Raw genomic sequence first — 8,720 nt, forward strand, 5'->3', positions numbered from 1 at the left:
CCATTGAAAATTGAAATATTTTGAATGTATTTAATTATAATGTGTGTGTTTGGCTCTCCAAATTTTAATTATTGTCTCTTTAAAATATAAAGTATCTTATGTTTAAAGGGTCTCTTGGATATGCTCTTAGAGTTTTCTATCTTTATTGTAATTGCTTAATTGAGATCTGATGATTGGCTTCGATACTTGTGGCTTTCTTCCGTATGTTTCCCTGGTTTTGGATGTTGACTAATAATTGAAAAGATTGTCAATTGAATGCCCCATCTGAAGAAATTTTGTTGTTGCTTGTGATATACCTTTTTCCTTTGCAATAATTCTCGAACTTTTTTATTAATAAAATGGCTTGTTTTCAGACATTAACATTTTTTCCGAAAGAGGAAGATGAGTAACCCAAAGTACGGGTTACCACTTAGAGTTCCACAATCCCAACAGAAAAAGCAGCCTGGAAGACTTCCCCTTCCTACTCCACATTGTTTTGATGATGATGATACCATTGAGAGGGAAATTTGGTGCCAAGCTTCTAAAAATAAATCTCTCAAAGATGTGAGCCAATTCTATTTACTTTTTTTTAGATCCGTATTTATAACTATAGAATTTTGTTTATATATTATGATTTATATATATATATATATATACTTCCTTTTTCTGTTCGAATTTTCCTTAGATCGAAGAGCAGCATTAAAAGGCTCTTGAAGAGGATCCATCAGTGTTTGATTTTGATGGAGTATATGACAAAATGAAGGAGAAAGCAGTTGAACCTATTGTACAAGATCGCAATGATAGAAAGGTATTGTTAATGGTCCACTTCCTAAGAAATTGTATGATACATTGTTAATTTAATTATCAACGCAAGAGATGCCATAAATTAACTAAACATCATAATTAAATGTTTTATTTTTTATTGTTTTCAGCCAAAGTATATTCAAGCGCTGATTGAAAAGGCTAAAATGCGGGAAAGAGAACACGAGATAATTTATGAGAAAAAGCTTGCCAAAGAGAGAAGCAAAGATGAGCATGTCAATGCTGATAAAGATAAGTTTATAACAAGTGCTTACAAAAAGAAACTGGCAGAGCAGGCTGATAGACCCCCTTGTCCAATTCACATATTCTAGAAGGCCAAGGAAGGTTGGGCTACCAGCTGGCGGAAAGGGAAACTAACGTTTGTTAGGGAGGAAGTTCTGTTAGAGAAAGTTGTTAGAAGTAGGCTTTAAATAAAGGTCGGGAATAGCCTTGAAAAGCAGGCAAAATTAGAGTAAGGAAGGAGGTTCTGTAATCAAATGCAATCCATATTTTCCCAAAGTCAGTCTTCTCTTTAGATTCCCATCAATTTGGTGTCAGAGCGACGATCTTGATGGCCCAAAAAAATGCAGACAACAGAATGGATCTTATAGAAAAGGAAATGGAAGAAATGAAGATGATGAGAGGAGGTACAGTGGCTACCGGGATTGGAAAAATCAGTAGAACACTTAGCCCAGAGCATGGCTAAGATGATGCAATCCATGGAAGAAACCAGAAGGGAAGTAGCCACCATGTTCAAATCAAAATCCGGATTAAGCGAAAATGAGGGAGGTGATGGATCGAGGAGCAATTTTGAAGGACCTGTGCTTCGAGGCAAACCACTGGAGGGCAGGGAGAACCCACTAGTCCCAGATCGAGGGAAGTGGCCAGTTGGAGGTGAGGAGGCTAGTTATGGTGGAGCTGCCAATAACGTAACACTGAACAAAGAAGAGAAGGGGTGGCAGCAGGTGCGTAAACTTGAAATGCCCATTTTTCTGTGGCGATAACCCAGATGTGTGGCTGTTCCAAGCTGAACGGTATTTTGAAGTCAATGGGTTGACGGAGCGAGAGAAGTTAGGAGCTGTTGCAATGCGATCAGCTTAGAAGGAGAGGCCCTAGATTGGTTTCAGTGAACAGAAACACGATCCCCCTTCCACACATGGCAGCACTTCCAGCAACAATTGCTACTGCGATTCAGGTCTACACAAGAAGGAAACCTATGTGAGCGGTTTTTGGCTATTAAGCAGGTTGGGAGCGTAGCAGAATTCCGTCGGGAGTTTGAATCGTTGGCAGCACCGTTGAGAGAGGTCTCAGACGAAGTCCTTGAAAGTACCTTCATAAATGGGCTGAGACCAGATGTAAGGGCAGAGTTAAGATTATTGGGCCCAAGAGGATTAGGCCCAATTATGGAAACGGCCTAAAAGATTGAAGACCGCAATCTGGTTGTTAGAAGTTTCCAGGAATCCACAGCCCAGAAAACATTCAAACCCAATCTCTTGATGTCGCGACCAGAAGCCAGGAGATGCGAGACTTTACCGACCAAAACCATCACCGTGGGGAAACGAGCGGCAGTCACAAAACGCGAGGGTCCAGTGAGGCGATTGACTAATGTGGAATGGCAATGGAACAAAGAAAGAGGCCTTTGCTTCAGGTGCGATGAGAAATTTACAGTAGGTCTCCAATGTCGGAACCATGAGCTTCGGGTACTGCTGGTACAGGACGGCGACCTCGATGACGAGTCTGAGTCTGATTGTTAGGCGGAGGAACCTCTCATAGAAGTGGCAGCAAAAGAAAAGTTGTCCTTGAATTTAGTGGTAGGTTTGACAATCCTTGGGACTATGAAGGTAAGGGAGGAAATAGAGTAAAAGGAAGTCGTCATCCTTATTGACTGTGAAGCCACGTACAACTTTATCTCATCAAGATTGGTAAGAAGTTAGGGCTGCCGACCACAGCCACCACGAATTATGGGGTCATCATGGGCTCCGGAGAATCTATGAAGGGAAAAGGGATATGCAGGGGAATTATTGTGAAGTTACAAGGGTTGACTGTAGTTGAGGATTTTCTCCCAATAAAATTAGATGGAACAGATGTAGTTTTGGGAATGCAGTGGCTGCGTACTTTGGGTAACATGGAAGTCAACTGGAAGCTCCTCACCATGCGAATCCAGTTAGGTGATTCAGTGATGGTTTTGAAAGGAGACACCGGGCTCCATAAATCGGGAATTTCCCTCAAAGCCATGGTAAACACATTACAGCGTGGAAGGCAGGGGATCTAGGTGGAAAATGTGCCTGCAGGAATAGAAATCGAAGGGAAGAAGGAACCACCAACTCATGTAAAGCAGCTGCTCCTGAAGTTCCAGCAAGTATTCCAGGAACCTGGAGGTCTGCCACCGACACGAAGCATTGATCATGCAATCAGATTGAAGGAGGGGACAGAGCCAGCGAATGTCAGGCCATATAGATACCCGCACATTCAGAAAAATGAGATAGAAAGGTTGGTGCAAGAAATGCTGGCAACAGACATCATTCAACCCAGCATAAGCCCTTTCTTTAGTCCTGTGCTACTGGTAAAAAAGAAGGATGGTAGTTGGCATTTTTTCATCGACTATCGGGCCCTAAACAAAGCCATTTTCCTGGATAAATTCCCTATCCTAGTCATAGATGAATTATTGGACGAGCTGCACAGGGCAACTATCTTTTCAAAATTGGACTTGAAGTCGGGCTACCATCAGATTAGAGTGTTGAGGGAAGATGTGCATTCAGAACACACGAGGGACACTATGAATTTCAATGCACCGGAAACTTTTCAGTCTCTGATGAATGAAGTGTTCAGAAGCTATTTAAGGAAGTTTGTCTTAGTGTACTGGTTTATAGCAAAGATGTGGACTCACATGTGCAACACTTGGAGCTAGTGTTCCAAGCTTTGACTTCACACCAGTTATACGTAAATGTAAAGAAATGTCTGTTCGCTCAAGCTCAAATTGAATATTTGGGGCATCTGGTTTTGGCGAAAGGGGTTGCAGCTGATCCTAGCAAGGTAGATGCAATGATAAGGTGGCCAACACCTCGGACTCTTAAGGAACTTCGAGGATTTCTAGGGCTGACAGGATATTACCGGAGGTTTGTGTCTGGCTATGGGGCACTATCATGGCCCCTCACACAACAACTTAAGAAAGATGCCTTCATGTGGAATCAAGAAGCAGAGGAAGCCTTTCAACAACTTAAGAAGACAATGACCACAGTCCCCGTGTTAGTACTACCGGATTTTCTAAAGTTTTTACAGTCAAAACCGACGCATCGGGTCATGGTCTAGGGGCTGTTCTGATGCAAGACTAGCGGCCAATTGCCTACTACAGCCAAGTTCTATCTGCACGGTCTCAGTAGAAGTTCGTTTACGAAAGGGAGCTTATGGTAATAGTGTTAGCTATACAAAAGTGGAGGCACTATCTATTGGGACGCAGATTTGAAGTCCGAACAGACCAACGCAGCCTTAAGTACTTAGTAGAGCAGTGGGTGGTACCAGGGGAGTTCCAACATTGGGTGACCAAGCTCATGGGGTATAACTTTGAGATTTAATACCGGTCGGGTATGGAAAACAAGGTAGCCGACGCCTTGTCCCGAATTCCTTCTCCAGTTGAACTTGTAGCCATCTCACTTCTAGTTTTTAAGGATGTATAGCTAGTTCAAAAGCAGATAGGGGCAGACCCATGGCTTGCAAAGATCAGAAAGGAGCTGCAAGACGGCTCCAAATCACACCCCCAATTCTCGCTTGAGCAAGGCAGACCGCTATACAAGGGATGCCTGGTACTTCCAACCTCTTCCTCGCTGATTCCAACTTTGCTAAATGAGTTTCACACTAGCAGCATTGGAGGGCACTCAGGTTTTCTGCGTACTTACAAGCGACTGTCAAGAGATGTGTTTTGGCGGGGAATGAAGAAGGACATTAAAAGGTTTATAGAGGAATGCCCTGTATGTCAACAGAATAAAACACTGGCATTATCTTCCGCAGGTCTTCTCCAACCACTGCCAATTCCTCAATAGGTTTGGGAAGACATATCAATGGACTTTATCGAAGGATTGCCGAAATCTAAGGGGTTCGATTCCTTGTTGGTAGTGGTTGACAGACTAAGTAAATATGCTCACTTTCTACCACTCAAGCATCCTTTCACAGCATCAGGGGTTGCATGTCTTTTTTATTAAAGAAGTAGTTCGGCTCCATGGCATTCCCAATTTTATCGTTTCAGATCGAGACAAAATCTTCATGAGTCACTTCTGGACTGAAAATTTCCACCTGCAGGGAACATATCTCCGATGAAGTACGGCATATCACCCTTAGACAGACGGAGGTAATTAATAGGTGTTTGGAAACGTATCTCCACTGTTTCTCTTTCGACAAGCCTCGAAATTGGTCTATTTGGGTACCCTGGGCAGAATACTAGTACAATACAACTTTTCATGCTTCTACAAACACAACTCCATTCAGGGCAATCTATGGAAGAGATCCTCCACCATTAATCCGCTATGGACGACAAAGCACAGTGATACAGTCGGTAGAGCAACAGTTGCAAGACAGAGACAACATTTCAGAAGAACTAAAGAACCATCTCAACCATGCTCAAGAAAAAATGAAGGAAGCAGCGGACAAGCATCATCGTGATGTTCAATTGGCTAAGGGGGATTTGATCTACAACAAGCTCCGACCCTATTGCATTCGCTCATTCGCAAACAAGCCAAATGAGAAACTTGGTCCTAAGTATTTTGGTCCATTTGAGGTCCTGAAACGTATTGGACAGGTAGCCTACCAGTTGAAACTTCCTCCCTCTTCATCAATACACCCTGTTTTTCATATCTCACAGTTAAAGAAGGCGTTGGGACAAAGGATGGCCAATCCACTAATCCCTCCTCAGCTCAGCTCCGACATCGAGTGGGTAGTGGAGCTTGCACAAGTCTTGGGAATACGACAAGCACCACCAGAACGACTCCCAGGAAAGGAAGTCTTGATTCTTTGGAAGGACTTGCCCAGGTCAGAGGCTTCCTGGGAATCAGTTAACTCACTCATCCAGCACTTTCCCAACTTCTACCTTGAGAACAAGGTGCCTTTGGAAACTGGGGGTAATGATAGACCCCCCTCCCTCCCCGCGTCCAATTCACATATTCTAGAAGGCCAAGGAAGGTTGGGCTACCAGCTGGTGAGAAGGGAAACTAACGTTTGTTAGGGAGGAAATTCTGTTAGAGAAAGTTGTTAGAAGTAGGCTATAAATAAAGGTAGGGAATAGCCTTGAAAAGCAGGCAAAATTAGAGTAAGGAAGGAGGTTCTGTAATCGTTCATATGTTTTTCGACAATTAAATGCAATCCATATTTTCCCAAAATCAGTCTTCTCTTTAGATTCCCATCACAAGTCAAGTGGCTGGATGAAGAACGACTTCGTGAACTGAGAGAGGAGAAAGATGATGTAAGTCAAGCTTATTTTAGGTTGAGATTTATTCTTCTTTTACTGCGTATCTACTTACTTTTCAAGTGTATACAAATTAGCTATATACATATACATATGTGTGTACATACTGCAGCATGTTTATACTCTTCTTATATGCAATTGGTTGATATTTTGGGAAGGGGGGAGATTGCACCTGAATGAGCTAGTAAGTGGTCTTATCTTCGTATGGAATCAGCTCATTTGTGCTTCTAAACAGAGTTCCAGGATTTTCTACCTATAAGGAAATGGTGTATAATGCATGTCTATATATTAACTTTCGTTTTGATTATCCATGTCTTCTGATAATTATTATCTTGATATATAAAATTATGCTTGTATTTGTCTTCACATGCTTTCGAAGTATATTGAACTTGTCTAATGGGGATTAGCTTTTCAATGTCTATCTCGACTTTTATTGCTTAGCGGAAGTGGTTCAACGACTAATATTCCCACATCAATTAGAAGTTCACTTAAATTGAAGTGCAAAATACTTGCTTTATTTTTTTTCTCCTTCATATTGCTATCATTTGCTTTTTGAGAGTTTATTTGGTAAAGATTTTGATAATTGATTTATTGACCGTTGGAGATAAAGTGAGCCTATTTGTGAGAGAATAATTTAAAAATGACGATTTGAATAGTGAAATAATAGTAAAAAAATTGATTTTAATTGACCTAAAATCGGTACCAAACAAGCATTGAATATTTTTTTCATTTTGCCATTTTTGTTTATTTTCTTTCTTATGGTCTGTTGGATGACAAATGTTGCTCTTAGTTCTGTGTATTATTTAATAAATCTAAATTGATTCGTACGTCTCGGACAATAATTTGTACAATTTGTTTTTACATGTATATTGAACTTGTCTAATGGGATATGCTTTTCTATGTCTCTCTGGACTTCTATTGCTTAGTGGAAGCAGTTCAATGACTAATATTCCCACATCAATTAGAAATTCACTTCAATTTAAGTGCAAAATACTCTTGTTTATTATTATTAATTTTTTCCTTTCATATTGCTATCCTTCGCTTTTTGAATATATTTTTCTTTTTGCCTTTTTTTGTTTGTTTTCTTTTTTATAGTTTGTTGGATGACAAATATTGCTCTTAGTTGTGTGTATCAATTAATAAATCTAAGGCCCCATTTGATACCTATTTTTTTTAAATATATATTTTTTTAACTTCTTTTCAACCACACATTTTTTATTAAAATAATATTACACGTAAATAAAAACCTTTTCTTTATTTTTCAACCACACATTTTTCATCAATTTACTATTTTAAAATGCATTTTTACATAAAAATAAGTATCAAACGCCCTCTAAATCGATTCGTATGTCTCAGACAATAATTTAACAATTTCTTTTTACATGTAATAGGTGACACATAAGAGTGACATTAGTGACTTCTACTTCAACCTTGGAGCTTTTAGTGGTGAACAGGAATGAATCCAGGATGTTGAGCCAGCATGGACGGCTGTAATAAAATATTAAGGGCTCGTTGATGTCATTTTTTTTTTGCAAAAAAATGCTTTTTGGAATAGTGATTTGATGGAGAATGTGAAGTTAAAAAAAAATTGAATTTGCGTGTAATATTATTTTATTAAAGAATGTTTGATTAAAAATAAGAGAAAGAAAAATGTATTCTGAACTAAGAGAGAATCAAACAAGGCTTAAAATTTAAATAAAATAATTATTTTGTAAACATATATTATTTTGTTATAAGAATAAATCGTACTCACCAAATAACATTATTGCTTTGTATAATTCAAAGGAAGAGCTCGGTGTTATAATTTTTATAATTGCGTTAAAACCACTTGAATCTTACATATATTATTATTTTTAAATTTTGTATCACAACCTATCAAGTGTCATAATGGTCAAACTTTCTTTAGTTCAATGGTTTTTGGTAAAAATCGTATAACTAAAAATTCATACAATAAATTGATGGACAAAAAGTTTTGGACCCGAGACATCCAAGAAACACATGCAAGCGCTAACCAAGTTGGCTAAATGGAATGGTTGAAAGAATAATGACTTACCAGTAATATATCCTATATATTTGTTTATCCTCAGCCAAAAAAAAGGCTCCTGACCAATCTAGCACGTGCGGTCGGGGGCTTGCCAAGAGCTGGATTCGCCAGTGGTGGTGGAGTGTAGTGATGGCAAAAAAACCCGTCCCGCCCCGAATGGGGTAAAAAAACTTGTCCCGTTGGGTTGGTAGGGCGGGGNATTGTTTATTGCAAGTGTTTACTTTGAATTTTAAAATTTTGAATTTATATTTTATTCTCTAATAATAACATAATTTGAAATTTAAAAAAGTAAGAAAAAAGAAAATTAAACGGAGCGACAAATGGGGCCTGACCTCGTCCCGTCCCGACCCCGGGTGGGATGGACGTGGGGCGTCGCGGGGCGGGGCACCCCAAACCCACCCCACTGCCATCCCTAGTGGAGCGGTTGACTCGGGGAAGCCAGAA

General features: G+C 39.8%; 1 pseudogene; it reads left to right on the forward strand.

Annotated features, from left to right (window-relative positions):
- The first annotated feature begins 362 nt into the window (after positions 1-362).
- Positions 363-7,781, forward strand: LOC111411877 (annotated as a pseudogene).
- The last annotated feature ends 939 nt before the right edge of the window (positions 7,782-8,720 follow it).

This window comes from Olea europaea, chromosome 16, assembly GCF_002742605.1.
Source record: "Olea europaea var. sylvestris chromosome 16, O_europaea_v1, whole genome shotgun sequence".
Classification (NCBI taxonomy): domain Eukaryota; kingdom Viridiplantae; phylum Streptophyta; class Magnoliopsida; order Lamiales; family Oleaceae; genus Olea; species Olea europaea.